Here is a 25,785-nt window from a genome sequence, read left to right on the forward strand (position 1 = left end):
TGCTGACAGGAGTTCTCCCATTGGGGTAGGTAATCCACCTCCCTGATAGGCAGTAGCTAGGGCAACAAAATTCTTCTGTTGACAGAGTGCTGTCTACCTTGGGGATTAGATGGACTTAACTGTGCTGCTCAGGGATGTGGATTTTTCACACCCCGACATAGCTGGATCAACCTAACTTTTTAGTGTAGAATGGGCCCAAGTTAGCTATATGGACTGAAGCACTCTTCCATCAACATAATCCCCAGTAGACACAACTATGCTGACATAGCTACATCAGTCATGGGTGATTTTTTTCACGCATCTATGCCAACATAAGGTAGACCAGGCCTTAGCTGGAAGGGGTGTATCCCCCTTTCATACAAGAGATGTAGCCCAGACTCAGGCCATGTCTATATTACAGCAGCACAGCTATGGCGCTGCAGCTGTGCCGTTGTAGCATAGGCACTTCCTATGTTGACAGAAAAGGTTTTTCTGTTGTTGCAGGTAATCCAACAGGCAGTAGTTGTTTTTCCAACGGCATCTACAGAGGGGGCTAAATCGACCTAAGTACATCACACTGGGTGTGAAATTTTTCTGAGCAATGTAGCTAGGTTAATTTTTAGGTGTAGACCAGGCCTCTACCATTAGGAAAAAGCGGCAAGGTATATTCACCTGGTAAAATGGAGATGACACTGCAGCCTTCAGGCAAGTCTCATATGTCCTCAGAAAGTTTGTAAGACTGACACATGTCAGAATTGAGGTACATTAGCAGAGTTCGTCCAAACACTGGCCACACACTTAACAGTACCAGGGTTTATCATAAGCACTACAGTCAGTCACCTTAAATTTAAAAAAAATAATAATAATAATTATGATTTCTGTTCCAACAAGACAATTTGGAATCTAATATTTTTTCCCTCCAAAGTTCACAAAAAGTTCATTTATAATAATAGAAGGGGGATTGAGAAAACTAGGATAAAAAGGTTAAATAACCTACCTACCTAACATCATGCAGGGAGGGCTGGAAAAAGAACCAAAGTCTTCTGATTGTTATTACTTGTCTAGCAGTAGCACCAATCAAGGGCCAGAGCCCAACTGTGTATAAACATTTAACAGAACGATGGGCCCTGCATATCTGAATATCAGCAAGAGGCAACTTACAGATGCAACAACTAGATGGAGAGAACAGTTATGATGTGTATTAAGTTCCAACCTCTACCTACTGCCTGCTTTCCCTGACACTTTAATAGTGATATATCCAGTATGATTTTCTCCGAATTCACAAGGACAGTATTACAGCCCTAGCAAAATCTGTACATGTAGCTTCTCCAGACAGTAATATACTATTTGAGTGAATGAGACTATTCTGTGGAACTAAAGACTTTTTTAAAAGCAATTCTGAAGGGGCGTTCTGTTTAAATGAGCTTTGCAATCAAAGGACACATGAGAACTGTTTGGAAGGAAATTTAATTTTGCAAGTTGATGTCTTGTAGTAGTAATCAAAATGACACCACTGCTGAGATGTATTTATTTCATGCAGATTGGTTAATTTGTGACTATGGTAGCAATATACTTTTTAAATCCTCAATAAAGCAGGAGTTATGGGGTTTTTTCTTCCTTGAATCTGCTAAATTTACATAGCAGGGATTTTTTTCCCCTCTTAAAAAAACCCCACAAAGCTTCATTTGCTAACCAACTGCCCTGTGCAATTAAATTTCAGTGACTCAAGCTGAGTGTTTGTGTTATAGCCATTGATTAACAGTGTTCACATTTAAATAGTCGCAGCTAGGCTTTGAAGTCATTAACACCCCATTAAGATGAATAGAATAACTTCGCACCTTTTATTTCAGTCTGCTTGGCAGTAAAACCAACAAAGCCACAGAGTATTGATTTACAGAGTTTCAGAGTAGCAGCCGTGTTAGTCTGTATTCGCAAAAAGAAAAGGAGTACTTGTGGCACCTTAGAGACTAACAAATTTATTAGAGCATAAGCTTTCGTGAGCTACAGCTCACTTCATCGGATGCATTTGGTGGAAAAAACAGAGGAGAGATTTATATACACACACACAGAGAACATGAAACAATGGGTTTATCATACACACTGTAAGGAGAGTGATCACTTAAGATAAGCCATCACCAACAGCAGGGGGGGGAAGGAGGAAAACCTTTCATGGTGACAAGCAGGTAGGCTAATTCCAGCAGTTAACAAGAATATCAGAGGAACAGTGGGGGGTGGGGTGGGAGGGAGAAATACCATGGGGAAATAGTTTTACTTTGTGTAATGACTCATCCATTCCCAGTCTCTATTCAAGCCTAAGTTAATTGTATCCAGTTTGCAAATTAATTCCAATTCAGCAGTCTCTCGTTGGAGTCTGTTTTTGAAGCTTTTTTGTTGAAGTATAGCCACTCTTAGGTCTGTGATCGAGTGACCAGAGAGATTGAAGTGTTCTCCAACTGGTTTTTGAATGTTATAATTCTTGACGTCTGATTTGTGTCCATTCATTCTTTTACGTAGAGACTGTCCAGTTTGGCCAATGTACATGGCAGAGGGGCATTGCTGGCACATGATGGCATATATCACATTGGTAGATGCACAGGTGAACGAGCCTCTGATGGTGTGGCTGATGTGATTAGGCCCTATGATGGTATCCCCTGAATAGATATGTGGACAGAGTTGGCAACGGGCTTTGTTGCAAGGATAGGTTCCTGGGTTAGTGGTTCTGTTGTGTGGTGTGTGGTTGCTGGTGAGTATTTGCTTCAGATTGGGGGGCTGTCTGTAAGCAAGGACTGGTCTGTCTCCCAAGATCTGAGAGAGCGATGGCTCGTCCTTCAGGATAGGTTGTAGATCCTTGATGATGCGTTGGAGGGGTTTTAGTTGGGGGCTGAAGGTGATGGCTAGTGGCGTTCTGTTGTTTTCTTTGTTGGGCCTGTCCTGTAGTAGGTGACTTCTGGGTACTCTTCTGGCTCTGTCAATCTGTTTCTTCACTTCAGCAGGTGGGTACTGTAGTTGTAGGAATGCATGATAGAGATCTTGTAGGTGTTTGTCTCTGTCTGAGGGGTTGGAGCAAATGCGGTTATATCGTAGCGCTTGGCTGTAGACAATGGATCGAGTGGTATGATCTGGATGAAAGCTAGAGGCATGTAGGTAGGAATAGCGGTCAGTAGGTTTCCGATATAGGGTGGTGTTTATGTGACCATCGCTTATTAGCACCGTAGTGTCCAGGAAGTGGATCTCTTGTGTGGACTGGTCCAGGCTGAGGTTGATGGTGGGATGGAAATTGTTGAAATCATGGTGGAATTCCTCAAGAGCTTCTTTTCCATGGGTCCAGATGATGAAGATGTCATCAATGTAGCGCAAGTAGAGTAGGGGCATTAGGGAACGAGAGCTGAGGAAGCGTTGTTCTAAGTCAGCCATAAAAATGTTGGCATACTGTGGGGCCATGCGGGTACCCATCGCAGTGCCGCTGATTTGAAGGTATACATTGTCACCAAATGTGAAATAGTTATGGGTCAGGACAAAGTCACAAAGTTCTGCCACCAGGTTAGCCGTGACAGTATCGGGGATACTGTTCCTGACGGCTTGTAGTCCATCTTTGTGTGGAATGTTGGTGTAGAGGGCTTCTACATCCATAGTGGCTAGGATGGTGTTTTTAGGAAGATCACCAATGGACTGTAGTTTCCTCAGGAAATCGGTGGTGTCTCGAAGATAGCTGGGAGTGCTGGTAACGAAGGGCCTGAGGAGGGAGTCTACATAGCCAGACAATCCTGCTGTCAGGGTGCCAATGCCTGAGATGATGGGGCGTCCAGGATTTCCAGGTTTATGGATCTTGGGTAGCAGATAGAATACCCCAGGTCCTGGCTCCAGGGGTGTGTCTGTGCGGATTTGTTCTTGTGCTTTTTCAGGGAGTTTCTTGAGCAAATGCTGTAGTTTCTTTTGGTAACTCTCAGTGGGATCAGAGGGTAATGGCTTGTAGAAAGTGGTGTTGGAGAGCTGCCTAGTAGCCTCTTGTTCATACTCTGACCTATTCATGATGACGACAGCACCTCCTTTGTCAGCCTTTTTGATTATGATGTCAGAGTTGTTTCTGAGGCTGTGGATGGCACTGTGTTCTGCATGGCTGAGGTTATGGGGTAAGCGATGCTGCTTTTCCACAATTTCAGCTCGTGCACGTCGGCGGAAGCAGTCTATGTAGAAATCCAGGCTGCTGTTTCGACCTTCAGGAGGAGTCCACCTAGAATCCTTCTTTTTGTAGTGTTGGCAGGAAGGTCTCTGTGGGTTAATATGTTGGTCAGAGGTGTGTTGGAAATATTCCTTGAGTCTGAGACGTCGAAAATAGGATTCTAGGTCACCACAGAACTGTATCATGTTCGTGGGGGTGGAGGGGCAAAAGGAGAGGCCCCGAGATAGGACAGATTCTTCCGCTGGGCTAAGAGTATAGTTGCATAGATTAACAATATTGCTGGGTGGGTTACGGGAACCATTGTTGTGGCCCCTTGTGGCATATAGTAGTTTAGATAGCTTAGTGTCCTTTTTCTTTTGTAGAGAATCAAAGTGTGTTTTGTAAATGGCTTGTCTAGTTTTTGTAAAGTCCAGCCACGAGGAAGTTTGTGTGGAAGGTTGGTTCTTTATGAGAGTATCCAGTTTTGAGAGCTCATTCTTAATCTTTCCCTGTTTGCTGTAGAGGATGTTGATCAGGTGGTTCCGCAGTTTCCTTGAGAGTGTGTGGCACAAGCTGTCAGCATAGTCTGTGTGGTATGTAGATTGTAATGGATTTTTTACCTTCAGTCCTTTCGGTATGATGTCCATCTGTTTGCATTTGGAGAGGAAGATGATGTCTGTCTGTATCTGTGCGAGTTTTTTCATGAAGTTGACAGATTTCCACTCTATACGGCTAAATTCAGTGCCTTGCATAATCACAGGTTTCAGAGTAGCAGCCGTGTTAGTCTGTATTCGCAAAAAGAAAAGGAGTACTTGTGGCACCTTAGAGACTAACAAATTTATTAGAGCATAAGCTTTCGTGAGCTACAGCTCACTTCATCGGATGCATTTGGTGGAAAAAACAGAGGAGAGATTTATATACACACACACAGAGAACATGAAACAATGGGTTTATCATACACACTGTAAGGAGAGTGATCACTTAAGATAAGCCATCACCAACAGCAGGGGGGGGAAGGAGGAAAACCTTTCATGGTGACAAGCAGGTAGGCTAATTCCAGCAGTTAACAAGAATATCAGAGGAACAGTGGGGGGTGGGGTGGGAGGGAGAAATACCATGGGGAAATAGTTTTACTTTGTGTAATGACTCATCCATTCCCAGTCTCTATTCAAGCCTAAGTTAATTGTATCCAGTTTGCAAATTAATTCCAATTCAGCAGTCTCTCGTTGGAGTCTGTTTTTGAAGCTTTTTTGTTGAAGTATAGCCACTCTTAGGTCTGTGATCGAGTGATTCTTGTTAACTGCTGGAATTAGCCTACCTGCTTGTCACCATGAAAGGTTTTCCTCCTTCCCCCCCCTGCTGTTGGTGATGGCTTATCTTAAGTGATCACTCTCCTTACAGTGTGTATGATAAACCCATTGTTTCATGTTCTCTGTGTGTGTGTATATAAATCTCTCCTCTGTTTTTTCCACCAAATGCATCCGATGAAGTGAGCTGTAGCTCACGAAAGCTTATGCTCTAATAAATTTGTTAGTCTCTAAGGTGCCACAAGTACTCCTTTTCTTTTTGCGAATACAGACTAACACGGCTGCTACTCTGAAACCTGTGATTATGCAAGGCACTGAATTTAGCCGTATAGAGTGGAAATCTGTCAACTTCATGAAAAAACTCGCACAGATACAGACAGACATCATCTTCCTCTCCAAATGCAAACAGATGGACATCATACCGAAAGGACTGAAGGTAAAAAATCCATTACAATCTACATACCACACAGACTATGCTGACAGCTTGTGCCACACACTCTCAAGGAAACTGCGGAACCACCTGATCAACATCCTCTACAGCAAACAGGGAAAGATTAAGAATGAGCTCTCAAAACTGGATACTCTCATAAAGAACCAACCTTCCACACAAACTTCCTCGTGGCTGGACTTTACAAAAACTAGACAAGCCATTTACAAAACACACTTTGATTCTCTACAAAAGAAAAAGGACACTAAGCTATCTAAACTACTATATGCCACAAGGGGCCACAACAATGGTTCCCGTAACCCACCCAGCAATATTGTTAATCTATGCAACTATACTCTTAGCCCAGCGGAAGAATCTGTCCTATCTCGGGGCCTCTCCTTTTGCCCCTCCACCCCCACGAACATGATACAGTTCTGTGGTGACCTAGAATCCTATTTTCGACGTCTCAGACTCAAGGAATATTTCCAACACACCTCTGACCAACATATTAACCCACAGAGACCTTCCTGCCAACACTACAAAAAGAAGGATTCTAGGTGGACTCCTCCTGAAGGTCGAAACAGCAGCCTGGATTTCTACATAGACTGCTTCCGCCGACGTGCACGAGCTGAAATTGTGGAAAAGCAGCATCGCTTACCCCATAACCTCAGCCATGCAGAACACAGTGCCATCCACAGCCTCAGAAACAACTCTGACATCATAATCAAAAAGGCTGACAAAGGAGGTGCTGTCGTCATCATGAATAGGTCAGAGTATGAACAAGAGGCTACTAGGCAGCTCTCCAACACCACTTTCTACAAGCCATTACCCTCTGATCCCACTGAGAGTTACCAAAAGAAACTACAGCATTTGCTCAAGAAACTCCCTGAAAAAGCACAAGAACAAATCCGCACAGACACACCCCTGGAGCCAGGACCTGGGGTATTCTATCTGCTACCCAAGATCCATAAACCTGGAAATCCTGGACGCCCCATCATCTCAGGCATTGGCACCCTGACAGCAGGATTGTCTGGCTATGTAGACTCCCTCCTCAGGCCCTTCGTTACCAGCACTCCCAGCTATCTTCGAGACACCACCGATTTCCTGAGGAAACTACAGTCCATTGGTGATCTTCCTAAAAACACCATCCTAGCCACTATGGATGTAGAAGCCCTCTACACCAACATTCCACACAAAGATGGACTACAAGCCGTCAGGAACAGTATCCCCGATACTGTCACGGCTAACCTGGTGGCAGAACTTTGTGACTTTGTCCTGACCCATAACTATTTCACATTTGGTGACAATGTATACCTTCAAATCAGCGGCACTGCGATGGGTACCCGCATGGCCCCACAGTATGCCAACATTTTTATGGCTGACTTAGAACAACGCTTCCTCAGCTCTCGTTCCCTAATGCCCCTACTCTACTTGCGCTACATTGATGACATCTTCATCATCTGGACCCATGGAAAAGAAGCTCTTGAGGAATTCCACCATGATTTCAACAATTTCCATCCCACCATCAACCTCAGCCTGGACCAGTCCACACAAGAGATCCACTTCCTGGACACTACGGTGCTAATAAGCGATGGTCACATAAACACCACCCTATATCGGAAACCTACTGACCGCTATTCCTACCTACATGCCTCTAGCTTTCATCCAGATCATACCACTCGATCCATTGTCTACAGCCAAGCGCTACGATATAACCGCATTTGCTCCAACCCCTCAGACAGAGACAAACACCTACAAGATCTCTATCATGCATTCCTACAACTACAGTACCCACCTGCTGAAGTGAAGAAACAGATTGACAGAGCCAGAAGAGTACCCAGAAGTCACCTACTACAGGACAGGCCCAACAAAGAAAACAACAGAACGCCACTAGCCATCACCTTCAGCCCCCAACTAAAACCCCTCCAACGCATCATCAAGGATCTACAACCTATCCTGAAGGACGAGCCATCGCTCTCTCAGATCTTGGGAGACAGACCAGTCCTTGCTTACAGACAGCCCCCCAATCTGAAGCAAATACTCACCAGCAACCACACACCACACAACAGAACCACTAACCCAGGAACCTATCCTTGCAACAAAGCCCGTTGCCAACTCTGTCCACATATCTATTCAGGGGATACCATCATAGGGCCTAATCACATCAGCCACACCATCAGAGGCTCGTTCACCTGTGCATCTACCAATGTGATATATGCCATCATGTGCCAGCAATGCCCCTCTGCCATGTACATTGGCCAAACTGGACAGTCTCTACGTAAAAGAATGAATGGACACAAATCAGACGTCAAGAATTATAACATTCAAAAACCAGTTGGAGAACACTTCAATCTCTCTGGTCACTCGATCACAGACCTAAGAGTGGCTATACTTCAACAAAAAAGCTTCAAAAACAGACTCCAACGAGAGACTGCTGAATTGGAATTAATTTGCAAACTGGATACAATTAACTTAGGCTTGAATAGAGACTGGGAATGGATGAGTCATTACACAAAGTAAAACTATTTCCCCATGGTATTTCTCCCTCCCACCCCACCCCCCACTGTTCCTCTGATATTCTTGTTAACTGCTGGAATTAGCCTACCTGCTTGTCACCATGAAAGGTTTTCCTCCTTCCCCCCCCTGCTGTTGGTGATGGCTTATCTTAAGTGATCACTCTCCTTACAGTGTGTATGATAAACCCATTGTTTCATGTTCTCTGTGTGTGTGTATATAAATCTCTCCTCTGTTTTTTCCACCAAATGCATCCGATGAAGTGAGCTGTAGCTCACGAAAGCTTATGCTCTAATAAATTTGTTAGTCTCTAAGGTGCCACAAGTACTCCTTTTCTTTTTGCGATTTACAGAGTGAAAACTATCTCTGCAACCAATCCAGAAAAATAGGGAAGCTTAAACAGGGAGGCCACTGAAAAATTTGTTGAACAACCTGACTAATCCATGTCCTGAAGTTTCAGTACTTGAAGATTACCCTCTTACTCAGGTAAGAAGGAATTACATTTACAGCACTAATCAGTCTAGAATTTCCACTCTGATTGCAGCTAATGGTCAATGTGAAATTTATTTAACAGCTTTTTAGAGCCAATAGGTAAGTAATGTGATGGGACACACCCCATCCTACTGGTGGAAAGGCTAATGAGCAGTGCCAATTAGGTGCACTTGTAAACACGCACCAATTGAAGAAGTGGCTCTTAAAGGGCAGAGGGAGAAAGATTGTTTCCCCAGTACTAGGGAAGCTACTAGTGTACTGCTAGTGAGCACTGATTGCAAGGAGAGCTCAGTGAGAGGCACTTGCTAACCTTTTTCTTCAACCCTCTGTTTGGGGCAGATTGACACTACAATCTTGATATGAGCAAACTTCTAACCTGTAGGGCTACGTCTAACCACTGACTTATTGTAGGTATTGGGAAAGGCTGCCAGAGGCTAGAGATAAGGGGGCTATAAATTGGGTACTGAAGAGAACCTGGGAAAAAGCTGAACTCTTGCCAAGAACTGTAAGATTGCCCAGAAGTAGGGGACCCAGGGGCAAGATACTACAGCTGAGCTCAAGCAGAGGGTCAGCCAACAACAATATATGCAGCCTCTAGCTTCTCCTTAAGGAAAACATCTGCTGCCTCTTTATTTTTTTAAAGAAAATCTAATCCCTATCTCCATCTCCCTCTTCAGAGCACAGTCAAGACAGGAAATTCTAATTTGAATTAGATGTTTTCTTCATGAGTATTGTAAAATGAAAATATATTGCGGGGGGGAATCCATGAAGGAAATTAAGCATTGCAATGCTGAGTAACAGTGCTGAACTTTTAGGCATCTATCTCTGCTTAGCAAGATTATATCTCTGCTCAATGACCCTCAACAGGAACCAGCCTCTTGGAGTCAGGTGACTTACATGCCTAAAGCATTTCTTGCAGGAATGAGTCCGAGTGTTGGCCTCACTCCATACAAAGGGAGTGTGTGCACTTGGAGCTGAGGAGGGTGATTTCCAGGTTGCAGAGACATTTGTGCTAGTTTTCTTCAAGTAAGTACACTAAGAATAATGGTGTAGCCGGGGTGGTATGAGCTAGCCAGGCTAAGTACATATGCATGGAGCTTAGATGGGTTTGTACTCAGCACAGCTACACTATTTTTAGCATGCTAGCTCAATGAGAGCTAGTGCAAATAGGTCTAGGCAAGCAAGGAATCATAGCCCTAGCTCGAAGCGTAGACAAAGTCAAAATAGCTAAGGTGGAGGAGTGGTGGGCACTTGACTAGCTCCACACTAAGTGGCTGGATGAGGTGGTAGTTGTGGGTGCCTATCTCTCTAGGAGGAGGGAAGGTGATTGTGCCACCATCCACCTTAAGTTTTCACCCAGTGGTTAGACTACTTCCCTAGGAGTGGGGAGACAGGATTTGAGTGGGGCATCTCTCACCTTCCAGGAGAGTGCTCTAAGCACAAAGATATGGGATATTCTTATGCGAGGCTCCCTCAGTCTCTCCTATTGAAGGTGTTCCACTGTGGACAAATAGCAAAAGGGTGATTGGACCAGGGGGACTGAACCCTGGGTCTCCCCCATCCATTTTAGCTCTAACCACTGGGCTAAAAGACATGACTAAGGTGACCTAACCTTATCTTCTCAAAGTTTCTGATGTGCTCTAGGGCTTAGGCAGGAAGTAGGCATCCAGATGTTTAGAGCGAGGCAGTAGTGTGCATGCCCAAAGGTAAAAACATAAGTACCCATGGCTTCTGCTGATCAGCAGTAGGGTGTTCAATCATACAGTCAGGGCTAGTCTAAAATGTTAGTAAAGCAGCACTTTAACATGGCTCGTTTAGTCATGCAGAGTGCTGGGAGAGAGCTCTCCCAGAGCTCTTAAAAAAAAAAAAAAAGAACTACACACACAGCTCCACGAGGGCAGAGCATAGCTACCAGCACTGGTGCACTGTTGACACTGGCACTTTACAGCACTGAAACTTGCTATGCTGCGGGGGAGGATCTCACACCCCTGAGCGAGAAAGTTGCAGTGCTGTAAAGTGCCAGTGTAGACAAGCCCTCAGTCTGAAGAGGCCATAAACATAGGAAACACCTATCTCCAAAAAGATGGAGTTCTTCCTCTCCACGTATGCACAGGGCTGCAAACCTGCTCTACTTGAAAGGTTGCTCTAAAGGAACAGCATAGGGTTTTCCTGTTTTCGGTCCCCCTCCCATGGTGTTCTTACAGAGGAGACATTCTTACCATACAATGCAGACACCTTTCCTGCATTCTCAAAGAAACTTATAATATCCCAGGAAAAAGTAGTCATGTAAGCTCTGTCACAGGGTTCTGGAGTGACTCATAACTGTGAGCACCTACCTCAGGGCAGACTGTCAAACAGGGCAGATAATTAGATTTCACCCAGCCAGTAACAAAAGTGAACTCCTAGATCACCATACCAATCATATCATGGAGTCACAGAAAGCTAAGAAAAAGAATGAGTTATTGAGAGGTTAAAGCAGGTAATGTATATGTACAGGTGAGTCACAGTTTGCAACTACTGTGGCAGTGATGTAAAAAATTGACAATTTCTCAAAAGTTTTTCAGAGTACCCAGATTGTTTCTGGGGATCTCTGCTTTGCATTTCATACACTTCTCTGCAAGAGTCCAAACAGTTCAGAGATGAAGGATCTTTCTTTGGCTCCATTCTTATTAGCTTCTTCTCACAGAAGACAAGCTTACATTCTCTCTGCCCACATGAGCTTTTTCTTTGAGTGAGGAACGCACTTAGTATTTGGACCTCTGACCATCCTACATAATAGCCACTTGCTTGAAATTAACGTTTTCTGTTAAAGTCCTTAAACCCTTTGTTAACCTATCAAAGAAATCTTGTGAAATGCTATTTAGTTATTAGGGGTATATACAATGTAAATGTTTGCTCTTACATTTCAGAGTAGCAGCCGTGTTAGTCTGTATTCGCAAAAAGAAAAGGAGTACTCGTGGCACCTTAGAGACTAACAAATTTGTTAGAGCATAAGCTTTCGTGAGCTATAGCTCACTTCATCGGATGCATCCGATGAAGTGAGCTGTAGCTCACGAAAGCTTATGCTCAAATAAATTTGTTAGTCTAAGGTGCCACGAGTACTCCTTTTCTTTATGCTCTTACATTGTAACAGGAACAGAAGTGAAAACAATGCAAATAACCTCTCACTAGTTTTCATGGAGTTTAAACATCCAATATACTGATACATCTAACCATTACTTTGATCTATACTAATACACAAAAGTGAATTGACCTGAATACACTCTAGCATGACCTGGTCTGCCAGCATCACCACCTCTTCCTCCAAGTCTGCATGATGCACTCAGATACAATTCTCCTATAAAAACTACTATAATGCATTACTCATGCATAGTATGTACTGAAGCAGAGTAATGGTTTGGGACCACTAGTATAGTAAGTAGTACTCAGCTTGAGTGAGGGTGGAAGATTAAGACACTATTTAACCAATCTTCAACTCTGCAGTGTGAAACAGGTAGGTATTATCTCCACAGGGAAATGGAAGCAGAAGGTGAGGATACACAAAGCCATGCAGCAAGTCATTGGCAAAACTGGAATTAGAATGGAAGACTTCCTGATTCCCCATCCTTAGACCACATTACCTCGTGCAAGCTTTTTCTTTAATTAGTTTGTTCCATGCATTTGTCTTGCTCCCAGTCCCTCTTGTGTTGAATGTTTTCTCAGCTGCAGTAGTGGGAAACCCAGATCACATTTATCAGAGAATAAGGAATTTAAAATGCAATGTAATTAAGGGTAATTACCTGGTTAAAGGGAACTTCAATTTTACTTTTAATAAGAATGATTTCACTTGTACAATATTGACAACAGAACAGCTGCTCTGATTTCCTTAGTATTAAGGGAGTTCCCTTGCTTAAATGAACTGTTCTGCTATAGACTGGTAGTTAATCCATTTGGGAATTGGATTATTCCCTTGTAAAGCAGAGGATTCCTCCTATTATCCCTTAAATACCTCCACGGTATTTCACTGTAAATCAGTAAATAAACCCTCTCCTCCCACTGCCAGACACCGCACTCTGGTGAAAGGATCATCACAGAGAATTTATAATTATTAATGAAATGTTCTGAAAATGTCATTCAAAGATAGAGGTCTGTTTGAACTTATCCAGAAGGCTGGTATTAATTTATTATAGCCAGTTTCAGTCAAATATGTTTTAATTTTTTTTATTTAAGCTACCAGTCTCAGAGGGGAGAAATACCATCAGATGTCAATTTCAGGACAGCAAGGATTTTAATGTATTTACCTACTATTGATTTTATATTTAAATGGAAATGATGCTAAACCAAGATTCCTCTTTTCTTCCAATTTTTTAAAATTTTCTTTTAAAGAAAAGAATCTGGGGAATCAATATTTCACAGCAAGAATATATGCAAAACACAAAAGGTTAGAAGGCATGTGAATTATCGTTACAAATGGTCTGGGATTTTGGCATTATTTAGATGTAGAAATCTGTAGTATTTCATCTTTATTATAAAACCCCAAGGAATGCTACTGGTATCTCACCACGTGGTAGAAAAGATGGGAGAAACTGGCAAAAGTTCTCTCTTCCCACCCAGTTTAACTGAGTCAGACGGCAATTTTGTTGGAAGAGTCTGCTGGCAATCAATGTGTCTCAGCTTGCTCCTATATGCCTTGCTGAGCGTGAAAGCTGTTGGAAAAGAATCAAGGCATGAAACTTTTTCTACTCTAGTTTAAAGCTTATGAAAGCAAATGATCTCCAGGGCACTAATCCTTTCACCTTTGTAAACATGCAATGAATCTAAATGAAAGACAAATGGAAGGGCTCCTCCTACAGCAGCACAGATACCTAGAGGCTTAGACAGATACATGTCTTATGAGTCTCTGCTAGAGGTGTCCTATAAAACTCAAAGGCAAGTTTACAAAAGGAGAGAGATGAATTTCCCATAAAGAAAGCTGAACTCTGTTTTCAGAAGAAACCCATTGATTCTTCCCCCCTGCAACAAAAGAAGAACAGCTTGACCAGGATGAATCAGGCCAGACACCTTGCTACATTTACTGAAACGGGGCACGTGCTTTACTAATGCTGTCCAATTTTACTGGTACCAACTCTAGGACTATGTAAAACAGACTTTGAAAAGCAAACCACAGTACATTCCAGTCATTTCTGAAGAGCTATTTAGCATTGTTAAGTAATTGACTGAATATTATTTGCACAAATTAAAAGTAAACCCTATTAATTGAGACTCGTAAGGTATTACGAATGGTCATATTTTTGCTTGAGTCAGGCACTTATTTAATGATATTGTTATTAACTGTCAGTAAGGTAGAGAAAGTCAGCTTCTCAGATGGAAGCTTTCACCTCTGGAAATCTACTATCAGGTCAAACAAGAAAAAAAAAATTAATTCCCTTAAGCAACAAGTGGTAGCCAAAAAAAAAATAGCATTTGATATATAGTCTCCTAAGGTTAAAAGTGAGGCAAACTAGCAATGAATTTTACAAAAGCTCCAATCAAACATGTTATATCTGGACTTTAATCAAGATTAAAGTGCTTATCAGACATTGATAAATGGAAAGAGGACATGGACAGGGCAGCTGGATTGTGCCCTAATTCAGCATCTCCCCACAAAGGCTTCCATTGAATTATGGGAAATGAAGCTGCCTTTCAGAGGCTACCCCAAGAAGGACTCTGTCATTTGGGGGGTGAATATTGTACATAATTTCCAATACCCTGTGCCAGTTTTGCTGAAGTTGATCTTCTGTCAGTTTCACCATGCACACTGTTCAATATAGAGCAGCTGCCATAGAAACAGACAAAGCAAACTAATTGAAAAGAAACACCACATCCCATATATCAGACATAGTGGAAAAATCTGCTGTATGGGACAGTGATTACACTCTCTCCCCCCCACTGAATAACTCCTCCTCATAAGAGAATCCTATGCAATTCTTTAGGGAATACAAGAGACACACAAGGCGGACCAAACAGATTCGTCCTAAACCACAGGGATCAGCAGCAAAACACTGACCAACACTAGGAGACAAAATAGGAAGACTTCAAAGTTCAGCTTCCACATAGAGTGTAGGACAATAACTCATTCTCCCCTCTCAATCAAAATTTCACTTCTTACCCTTCATTCGCCACTCATGGCAAAATAGGATACACTGAATTTTGGGCCTCATCCTCTGCTACTGTCAATCCGCATGTCTCCGTGGACTTTAATGGAGCTATGCTGATTAACACTCACCCTAAGTCTACCCCTTCTAGTTGGCTAGACCCACGCTGAATTCAGCTTCCAAAAGAAATCAGTGTGGGTTAGATATGGGCAGGGCAGAGTGAGCTGCCAGTGCCCTGTTTCTTGGAAAAGTGTTTCCTAAACATGCTTGGACAGTTCACTAACTGATCCACCCACAGTGGAGAAAGGTACAATATTGTTGATTAAAGTCCAGATATAACATGTTTGATTGGAGCTTTTGTAAAATTCATTGCTAGTTTGCCTCACTTTTAACCTTAGGAGACTATATATCAAATGCTATTTTTTTTTTTTTGGCTACCACTTGTTGCTTAAGGGAATTAATTTTTTTTTTCTTGTTTGACCTGATAGTAGATTTCCAGAGGTGAAAGCTTCCATCTGAGAAGCTGACTTTCTCCAACCTCTCAGGTGACTGCTCTAACCAGCAGACTACAAAGTCACACTCTCTCACAGGCACAATGCATAGTTAAATTACTTAAACACAGTGGAACAGCTTCAACAGGAGAGATTTAGACACACCCCAGAATATCTGATAGCCCAGTGGTTAGGGCACTCTCCTGGAAGTTGAGAAATTTAAAGTTAAATCCCTTCTGCACATCAAGGAAAGGGGGAGGGGGAACCTACGTCTTGTAGCTCCCGGATCAGCCTCCTAACCATTGAACTAAAGTTTATAAGGCTGCACCTCTTCTAGGTGTTGTGTGTAGGGTTGCCAACTTCCTGATCTCAGAAAACCAAACATCCTTGCCGTGCCCCATGCTTTCTGCAAGGCCACGCCCCCACCCTGCCCCTTCTCTGAGGCCCTGTCCCCACTCACTCCATTCCCCTCTCCCTCCATCACTCACTCTCCCCCACCCTCACTCGCTTGCTCATTTTCTCCAGGCATAGGGTTGGGGTGCAAGGGGGGGTATCATTTCCAGATGGAGATGGGGCAGGGGTGCAGTAGGGGGTGAGGGCTCTGGGCTGGGGCCAAGAGGTTCAGAGTGTGGGGGTGGGGTGAGGGCTCCAGCTAGGGGTGCAGGCTCTGGGGAATGAGAGATTTGGGGTGCAGGAGGGGGCAAGAATCAGGGGTTCAGAGTGGGGGGCTCCATGTTGGGGCAGGGGGTTGGGGTGCAGGCTCTGGGTTGGGCCCAGGGATGAGGGAGTGCAGGGTGAAGGCTCCAGGCAGCTCTTACTTCAGGTGGCTCCTGGGAAGTGATTGGCATGTCACTCTGGCTCCTAGGCGTAGGGGCAGCCAAGGGGCTCTGTATGCTGCCCCTACATGCAGGCCCAGCTCCCGTTGGCCAAAACTCCCTGTGGGAGCACCCCGGCCACCTCTATGCCTAGGAGCTGGAGGAACATGCCAGCTGTTTCCTGGGAACCATGCAGAGCCCGGTAGGGAGCCTACCAGCTATGTGCCAACTGGACTTTTAACAGCCCTGCCAGGGTCCCTTTTCAACCAGATGTGCCTGTCAAAAACCAGACACCAGGCAACCCTAGTTGCGTGGGTCTACGCATGCTCTAACCACGCCTACTGGCTCAAACCCCAAAGGCAAGATAGGCAGGGGAATGCCTCGTTTGTTAATCCACTGGGCTTTACACATGTATTAGGCACCAAGCTGCCGGGCAGCGTGGGCAGCGTCAAGACTGAGGTGGCTATGCATGTACCCATGCACAGTTCCTAACATTTAGGCACATTGAAAACTTTAACTGCAGAAACATAGGCACATAGGATGCTTAAGTGCCTTCAGGATTAGGTGGCATCTGTGTGGGAGTGGGAGTGCTGAATGCCAATGGTACTTTAATGTTAGACTTAGGCACCTAAGGTCCTTTCACTCATGTACTGGTGAAATCCTGTCCTTATTGAATCAATGACAAAAATCTCATTGACTCCAGTAGGGCCATGATTCTACCTTAAGTTCATTCTTGGGCACGGAAATAAGAGGCCTGATTTTTTAATACTAATGAGCACCTAGCATCTCCCATTCATTTTAGGTCACTTATATAAAAGTGTCAAAATATAAATATAGAAGTCTAACTTTAGGCAACCATTTTGGAGACTCTTGGCTTCAGTGTACACATAGCAGTAAAATATTTTCTGTATCTTAGCCATTAAAAAAAGTCCATCTAAGAGAGATGTGCAAAACTGCGTAGATTTTATACATACACCCCCATCTATTAAATTTGGATATTTCAAGCATAAAGGTGAGTAAAGTGATACAGTGAAACCATTTCTGAAGATGCTTTTTTGCATCTTATTTTAGGGCTACATGAGTGAAAATGAGCTGGTTGTATAGTGTATCTTGAAAAAAAATCCCAGGGCTGCTAGTATGTGTGTTTGTGAGTGCAAGTGTAAGAGTGACCCATAATCGGAATGGCCTCGGTGTTGCAAGTCAGACTCTCAGTGCATTGACATACTTGTATATGGAAACTTGGGCAACACTCGTCTTTCCTTTTCCTGGCTCTTGTTCCCCACCTCTACAGGATCTTAATACGCTCCCAAAATTAAAAAAAATAAAAGACAGAACATTTAAAACAATTAAACCTCATTATTAAATGGTTGACTTTTTTCAATGGTTGAATTTTTTTACATACTTAGTTTTAAAAAGTGCTCTTGCACTGAGGCCTTTGTACACATTTCTGTGCAAACTGATTTTTACTGCTGAAATGGCCCCTGAAATACAGAGCTTATAGGGGGACCAGGGATCTAACCTGGCTGTTTGGGGTCTAAGGCAGCACAATAAAATAATAAAACCCCTAGGATTACAGCATTATTCTTTGCTTGCGTGTGTGTGTACACACACGGGCCCCTAAAGATAAATGCCTCCCAGTTGCTCTCTTCCATTAATAAGTTTTAGAAATGAAATTGTTTTATTAATTTGATTAAGTCAAAGAAAAATCCAAGGATTCCATGAATAATTCTGATTTCCATCATATCCTCGAAAGTCATATGTAAAACATTGTTATACCTCAAAGGTCCCTTACAGTCTAACGTACATTTAATTTTCAATAATGTTGATTTATAGTTTTATAAAGCAAAATAATGTAATAAATTGCCCCTATATTTCCTGATCTCAGTCACAATAAAATAACTGCTGTAGTTTTATATTTCCAGTGTGAAATATTAAATGCATAAATCACAACAAGATTATTTTTCATCTGGAGATGGAGACTGGTTCCTGAGACCGACAAATTCATTTTAGTTAAAATGAATGTTTTAAGAAAGATCTCTACCAAGTCCCTACCAGCTCTAAGAAAAATAAGATTTTTGCATTCTAATATCCTGTCTTTGTTGGCTTCTCTATCACAGGTATTTTGTGTTTCACATGAACAGTTTAAAGGAATCCCAAAACTTAACGGGAGTGAAGTTTCTACATTTTCCTTTTCCATCTTTCTTATTCTTTTTCTTTTAATCTTCATCACCCGCACAAAGATAGCTTTCACTACAACATACAGCCTGGTGGGACTGCAGCTGTAATTCTTATTACTTTAATATTGTAGTTGTGGGGTTTGGGGTTTTTTTTTTACATCCATAAAAATAATTGTACACTGAGAAGAACATTATGGAATAATAAGAACAATTCAAGAGAGATGAAGAGTTTCTAATAGGCACAAGCAGATTCATTTATTGTTACATATCCTCTGTCTCAGCCAGAAGTTTCATTGGGAGCAAGAAACACTATTTTGCATACTTGATTAAAAAGAGTAAATCTAATTATAAGGATTCATTACACCATTTAAATACCTTTCAGCTCTCAGAGTGCTTAAACATTCAACCACAAGAAGCTTTCAGAAGGAGTGATGCTAAAGAATTTCAGGCCATATGAAGGAATGGCTAGTACCACACTAAATTCACCTGAAGTTCATGATATTGGAAATCTGAACCAAACCATCAGTTAAGGGCTCTCTCCATGATTTTGCTTAAAACCTGGGAAAGATTAAATTGGAAGCTTTCTTTGCATGGAATTTAGTGCATGGCTCTATGCACATGGCTTTTGATTTTTAAACATTCACATTTTAGCACAGTCATGTGGTCAGAGATAGACATTGTTGATGCAACTGAGAACCAGTGTGTGAAAGCAGCCAGTCTATCAATTAATGTGTAGGCTTCAACCTGCTTAGCATTCAGAAAACAAAGTGGCACATGCTGAATCTCCATCTGATTTTGGAGAGGTTGAGGAGGTCCTTCTTCTCTCTCCCCCCAGTCTTTTATTAAAATATTAAAGTGATTGACAAAATGCTGTGATCACCCTTGTACCTCCCACACGGTGAGATCAGCAGTGACTATAACACCAACTGGCCAATTACTGACTGATTTTAGAGGTTGGCAAATTGATGTATTACTCAGAGATGCAAAGATGGGCCTCCCAGTGGGCAGGCACTTAGCCCTATAAATAACAGGGCAGCAGCTCAAGGGCCCATTTTGCTGTCTCACTTACTCTAGCTAAGAATTTTTACATACTAATCCATGTGTTGGAGCAAAGGGATTGTGGGGGAAAATAAGAGAATGTGTTATTAAGATTAAGTTTGTTAGTTGACGCAGCTATGTGTGCATTGGTATGGTCACTTGCACCAAATTTTTATGTTTTCTTTCTTTGCAGTGACATTGGTTTTGTTATTATGTACTTCCTTAGTCATTGTTTGGCAGTGACATTTTAATGGTTTTACCCCTGACTGTATTCAGATTCTCAATTCTGTGTTCCTTTCTGCAATTGTGAACAGATCTTACTGAGAACTGAGTTTATCTATACAGCCTTTTGGTGTATGGGAAGGTGATTAATCTCCAGTCTGAGTCTGTGGGAGATTGTGACGTCAAGATTTCTCTGACATGCCATGAGATTCTTTAATGGTAACTAACTCTCTTTGCTGAATCAGAGCCAAATCTTTATTTGGGCCTTATTGAGGCAAAACTCTACTAATGTCAATAGGAATTTTGCCTGAACAAGGCCTAAGAAAGATTCAGGATCTGTCTCACTGTGGTCCCAGTCAGATTGCCTACCCAGGTCCAGGTAGGCAATGAAGTCCTTAGACCTTTGGAGTTTACCCAGTTTGGTTTGATTGAACCCAAAAGGTGGCCTGAAATCTGGCCTAGAATGCAGACATGCATGTCTATTCTGGTTTCTGTTGTGTCTTTGTTCAGAAATGTGCTACCAAAGCATGATTTTAAAATTTTTTGTCTTTGACAGCCAAGTTCACCGAAGAGCTGAACAGTGTGCTTTTATCAAATATTAAATGTGTAATTGGAGAAAAATATGCCAAAAATAGATGCTAACTATTGACTCTGGAAAACCCATTCTACATTAACGATACTAGAAGCAGCAATTAACTTCCATTATTGCAGGTAGAATCCTGTCAGCTACCTCAAGGGAACCAATAGCATCTTAATGACTGATCCAGTCAAGGGGCTGTTACTGGTTGTGACATGCAGGCAAAGACACAGCATGTAGATGCCCAAGAGCTACCATATTTGGACCTACTTTCCCAGAAATCTTTGGTCTGCCTATATCCAGCAGTCAGTGTTCCCTGCTAATCCCAAACCTCTGACCCCAACTTGCAGAGAAATAGGCAGCCAAACTTAATGAGAACAGAACCCAGGGGTTATACCGAGAAAGTCATTTATGTATAAAAAGAGACTTCATCCTAGATTGGTTTCAGAGTAGCAGCCGTGCTAGATTGGTGTGTCTCTCTCACACACAGAGAGTACATTTATTCCCGAAGAACAGACAGATTTGTAACAGCGTTAGCATCCCGAAACAAGTTATGTGGCACTTTAACTGGTAACCTTCACTGGAACTTTAATCCCATGAATCCTTTTAAATTAACATTCGCATCCTGACTATAAAGAGTGTAATAAACAAAATATACTGCTGAGAAATAGCTATAAAATGTTGACCTCAGACCAGTTACTCTTTAATATTTTATGATTGTGTAATGAATACTGTATCTGTTTATAAATATATGCATATATTACATATAGGTACAGACGCTGATAGTAAGCGGACATAAATATAAAATTGCAACATCTGTTCCCTCATCCAACATTTTGAACAGCCCTAAGTAGTTCTCCATCTCCTTTTTATTTATTTATTTAGCTTTCAACTAATATCTTTAACTTTAATGGAAAGACTTTAATGGAAAGAAATAAGAGCAGAAAACTAAAAGCAAATTCTTTTCTGTATATCTACTTACCAGCTGTTTTGCATTAGACTATCCATACAACATGTTTATTTTTATCATTATGTCTGAATTGCTTTTCCTTTTACATAAGACTATTATACCATACTTCAAAGCATTTTCCCCACAAAATTATTATTCTTTTTTCCTCTTCCCCTCTTTACAGCTGCTGCTTCATAGATTTAAAGGAATTGGGTTTCCAACAAGACACATGATTAATATTTAAAATTTAATGTCCTCCTGTCGTTTAGGAAAAATACATTAAAAGTAGAAGGGAACTGTAATAGAAAAGGAAACTCCAAGAAAAACAATATTAACTGTGACTTGAACAGGGAATCTTTTTTGGTGTTATACAAATAAAAATCAGATTCAGTCTCTCAAGCACAGGGAACGCAAAACGCTGTTAGAATGTAGGCTACAAAAAGGAGAGGGAAACTAGAACAAAGAAACTTAGAAAGCCTGGAAAAGTTAGCCAGATTCATATGCTGAAGTGTTGGGAATGCAGTATGGCTACATTATTTTCTCTTCTACTGTCTCCGTACTCAAGGTAAGGAAGAGGGTAATGCATTGTGCTGAAGAGAACAGTTATGATAAATTAAATGTGGGGGTCTGAATGAAGATAACAATGGGTTAGGAGTATTACATTAGAAACTATAATTAAATGCTCATCTTTTATCTGGACAAAGAGAAGTGAAAACTTTGAACAGACCACAGAATAGTTCCAATGGGGGGGGGGGTGGGAAGAAGAGGGAATACAGATGGAACAACTCCAGAAAACGTAAAGCTGTCCAGATGGGATGACTGCCAAAGTAGGCCATTTTGGAGCCTTAACCCTTTCAACCACAGCATTTAGAGCCTCTCGTGTTTCTTCAACAACCATATTGTATAAATAGTAATGTTAGTCTCAAAGCTAATCCCCTCTTCTAAACTGGCAGGGATCAAATATAACTGACATACATAACCACTTTACACCAGAAGAAAAATTTCCCAGAAGTCTCTCATTTGTGCATTTAAGGTAATGCACCTTACTCTTCAGTAACGTAGTTAACCTTATAGTAAATCTTTGTGTGGATTCTGTCCATATGCATGGCTCAGCTAGTGAATAACCTGCTCTAATCACAAATCCACAATTCCATCCTTGTAATTTTGAGACCACCACAGCAGGTTCTGCTAGATCATTCAGTGGCAGGATATGCTCTGTACACAGACTCCCATCGTTCAAGTATACCATTTTTACTTCAAGAATTACTGGCTATGCACCCTGGAAGTAACACAAAGTATTCTTAGAATGAAGTAAAAAAAGAAAAGTGATCATAACTAAACCATAAACTGAGTTTAAAAGTAAGGGCCCAACCCTGCAGCCCTAAACCATTTGTCAGAATCCAAGGGGAGTTTTGACTATACAAAGGCTCCAGGAAATGACTAAATATTCAGCTTTACTCATCCAATATGGGACATGTATCCTCCATGAGCCTAATGGAAACGCATCAGATTAGCTTTTAAGAATTGAGAAAAAACAGTAACACTGTGTTAGGGCAGGGAAATAAAACATAAGGTCAGTAAAGGAGGAGTCAGTCCCAATAGAAAAAACTATTGAACAAATATGCTCAAAATTAATGAAATAAGCAGAAATAAAATTGAAAAATGTGAATAAATACACAAAAAGTTACTGCATCAGCATACCAGTTTGGATTAGAGTTAAAATGGATTTCGAGTATTTACCATCGCATCATCTGATTCAAGACATGTCTTTGCACGTCAATACCATATGATCATGACAAATATTCTATTAGATTTTGGTTCTTATACCATGCCCAGCAGATGAGAGCTTTTTGACAGACTGAGCAACTAACATAGTAGTAAACAGGTGTTAGAGATTAGAAGAACATAGGAGAATGGTCATCCAATCTATTTCCACCAATCAGCCCTGGGAGAACTATGGATGAAACCAGTACTAGGGGACTATAAAGCAGAATGATTCATTCCCTCGGTAGAATGTGTGTAACATCCTCTTCTAATCTTCCTGGCACAGCAAGAACCATTTTGTTCATCCAGGGTGACTGAACCACCACAGTTATACTCACAACTACACTGACAAGAGGCCCAGATCCTTAATGAACTGGAGTACTTCAGGCACTAAAAAAAGATAGTTTTAAAAGGCTTTGAAGGTTTTAAAATAGCAAATGTGCATCATACTGGTCTAAGCTTATGCTCCAATACATCTGATAGTCTATAAGGTGCCACAGGACTCTTTGCTGCTATAAAACAATAAACATCAGCTGTTTTATATAAGAAACTCATTAGAAGTCTCACCATGAGACCACACTCACTATCTCACAATTCAAATCTACAGGCTCTTCCTATAGCAAATGGGGGCTTTTCTACCACCTTACTGTTTTTCCATGCCCACCTCATTTTAACTTCAAAGATAAAGGTAGTATGGCAGTAGGCAAGAGATTGTCTCTCTCTGCAATTCTCACCTTTTCCTTCCCTATTCACCTCATTCTCCGAGGTCTCTCAGCAGCTTTCGGAAACTCTCTGTTTCTCCAGCATCCTGCAGCAGTATTTCCACAAGGGGTTTATTGAAGTACACACTCTCACATCACAGTACTGACCTTCTCTGGAGTCTGTCTCTCCCACCACTCTTGATCAATGCTCACTGCACTCCAATGTCTGCTATTCTGTGATCCTTCCAGCAGCAATCAAAACACTAGGGGCCTGAGTCTCTTCTCAGTCAAATTGTAAGTAATTGAACTGAAGTCAATGAAGTTACTGTAATGCCCAGGAGTCAGGCAGACAGTGGGCAGAGTTCACACAAAGGGTCCAATCACCAGGAGATCCAATCCCATGGGAAGATACAATAAGGCAGCTGGTGGGGTCAGGTAGGGCAGCAAGGCCAATTTGCCAGGAGGAGGAATACAAAGTAGAGTCAGGTTGCTGCAATAACATGTTGCCCTAACAAAATCAGACTGGAAGCAGGAAGTTTATATATAGTCACCAGCCAATCAGGAAGTGGGTCACAAAACTATGGAAATTGGCCCACCCAAGTCTGTGAATTTGCTAGTAATCTTGTATGTTGATGTGGTGCTATAGCCAAGGCTACCTCATGAAAGGACTGTGTTTGAGGCCAGAGTCTTGAGAGATACTCAGCATAGAACTGGTATGAGTGAGGAACTTCCTGTAAAATGCCCTAGAACATGAATCCCTTCTTCTTCCTGCTCCAACAGTAAGCTATAAAACTGTAAAGCCATCCAGGAGCAGCTCAAGAGATTTTAAAACTCTCCCCTAAATATCAAAGAAACCTAGATTCTTATTCATGCTCAGGTTTTCCCCAGCATGCTGGCAGTGTAAAAGAGTCATAAAGTGAATGTAAGTGACAGATACAACCACTTTGCAATGCCAAAGTTATGTAAAGGGGCCTCACTGTAATTAGGAATCAGGCCCATGATGCCTCAATCTTTTACAACTCAGCTAAACACATATCTGCAAAAAGTAAGATTCAATTTCAAGTGAAACTGGATTAAGAAGAAGATAGCTAACCACTTAAAACCAATTTAACAAATGAAGACGACAATAAATCAGCTTGCCCACCTTAAAAGGCAGAGGGCTGCACAGCCCAAAAGGAGAAACAGCCAAACTACTGCCTTCAACCCTCCAGAGAATAAAGGAGGACATCTGTGAGGAATCCTCCCCTCCATTTCTACAGCGCACCACGAGCAGGATTCCAGCTCTTAAAAAAGACATTAATCACAGTTTGTTCTTTTAAAAAAAAAAAAAGGAGTACTTGTGGCACCTTAGAGACTAATAAATTTATTAGAGCATAAGCTTTCATGAGCTACAGCTCACTTCGTCGGATGCATTTGGTGGAAAAAACAGAGGGGAGATTTATATACATACACAGAGAACATGAAACAATGGGTTTATCACACACACTGTAAGGAGAGTGATCACTTAAGATAAGCCATCACCAGCAGCGGGAGGGGGGGTGGGGTGGGGTTAATTGTATCCAGTTTGCAAATTAATTCCAATTCAGCAGTCTCTCGTTGGAGTCTGTTTTTGAAGCTTTTTTGTTGAAGGATAGCCACTCTTAGGTCTGTAATTGAGTGACCAGAGAGATTGAAGTGTTCTCCAACTGTTTTTTGAATGTTATAATTCTAGACGTCTGATTTGTGTCCATTCATTCTTTTACGTAGAGACTGTCCAGTTTGGCCAATGTACATGGCAGAGGGGCATTGCTGGCACATGATGGCATATATCACATTGGTAGATGTGCAGGTTCACCCCCCACTCCACTCCACCCCCCACTGTTCCTCAGATATTCTTGTTAACTGCTGGAAATAGCCTACCTTGCTTGTTACAATGAAAAGTTTTCCTCCTTCCCCCCCCCCCCCCCCCGCTGCTGGTGATGGCTCATCTTAAGTGATCACTCTCCTTACAGTGTGTGTGATAAACCCATTGTTTCATGTTCTCTGTGTGTGTATATAAATCTCCCCTCTGTTTTTTCCAC

General features: G+C 41.9%; 1 long non-coding RNA gene across 1 annotated transcript in view; it reads right to left on the reverse strand.

Moving 5' to 3' along the window:
* Positions 1–24,066, reverse strand: part of LOC119856370 — a 56,961-nt gene extending 32,895 nt beyond the window's left edge. Inside the window, exon 1 of the long non-coding RNA XR_005293266.2 lies at positions 23,894–24,066. This is a non-coding gene — a long non-coding RNA (uncharacterized LOC119856370). The remainder of the gene's footprint in view (positions 1–23,893) is intronic.
* Between the last annotated feature and the right edge of the window lie 1,719 nt (positions 24,067–25,785).

Source organism: Dermochelys coriacea, chromosome 5 (assembly GCF_009764565.3).
Source record: "Dermochelys coriacea isolate rDerCor1 chromosome 5, rDerCor1.pri.v4, whole genome shotgun sequence".
Classification (NCBI taxonomy): Eukaryota; Metazoa; Chordata; order Testudines; family Dermochelyidae; genus Dermochelys; species Dermochelys coriacea.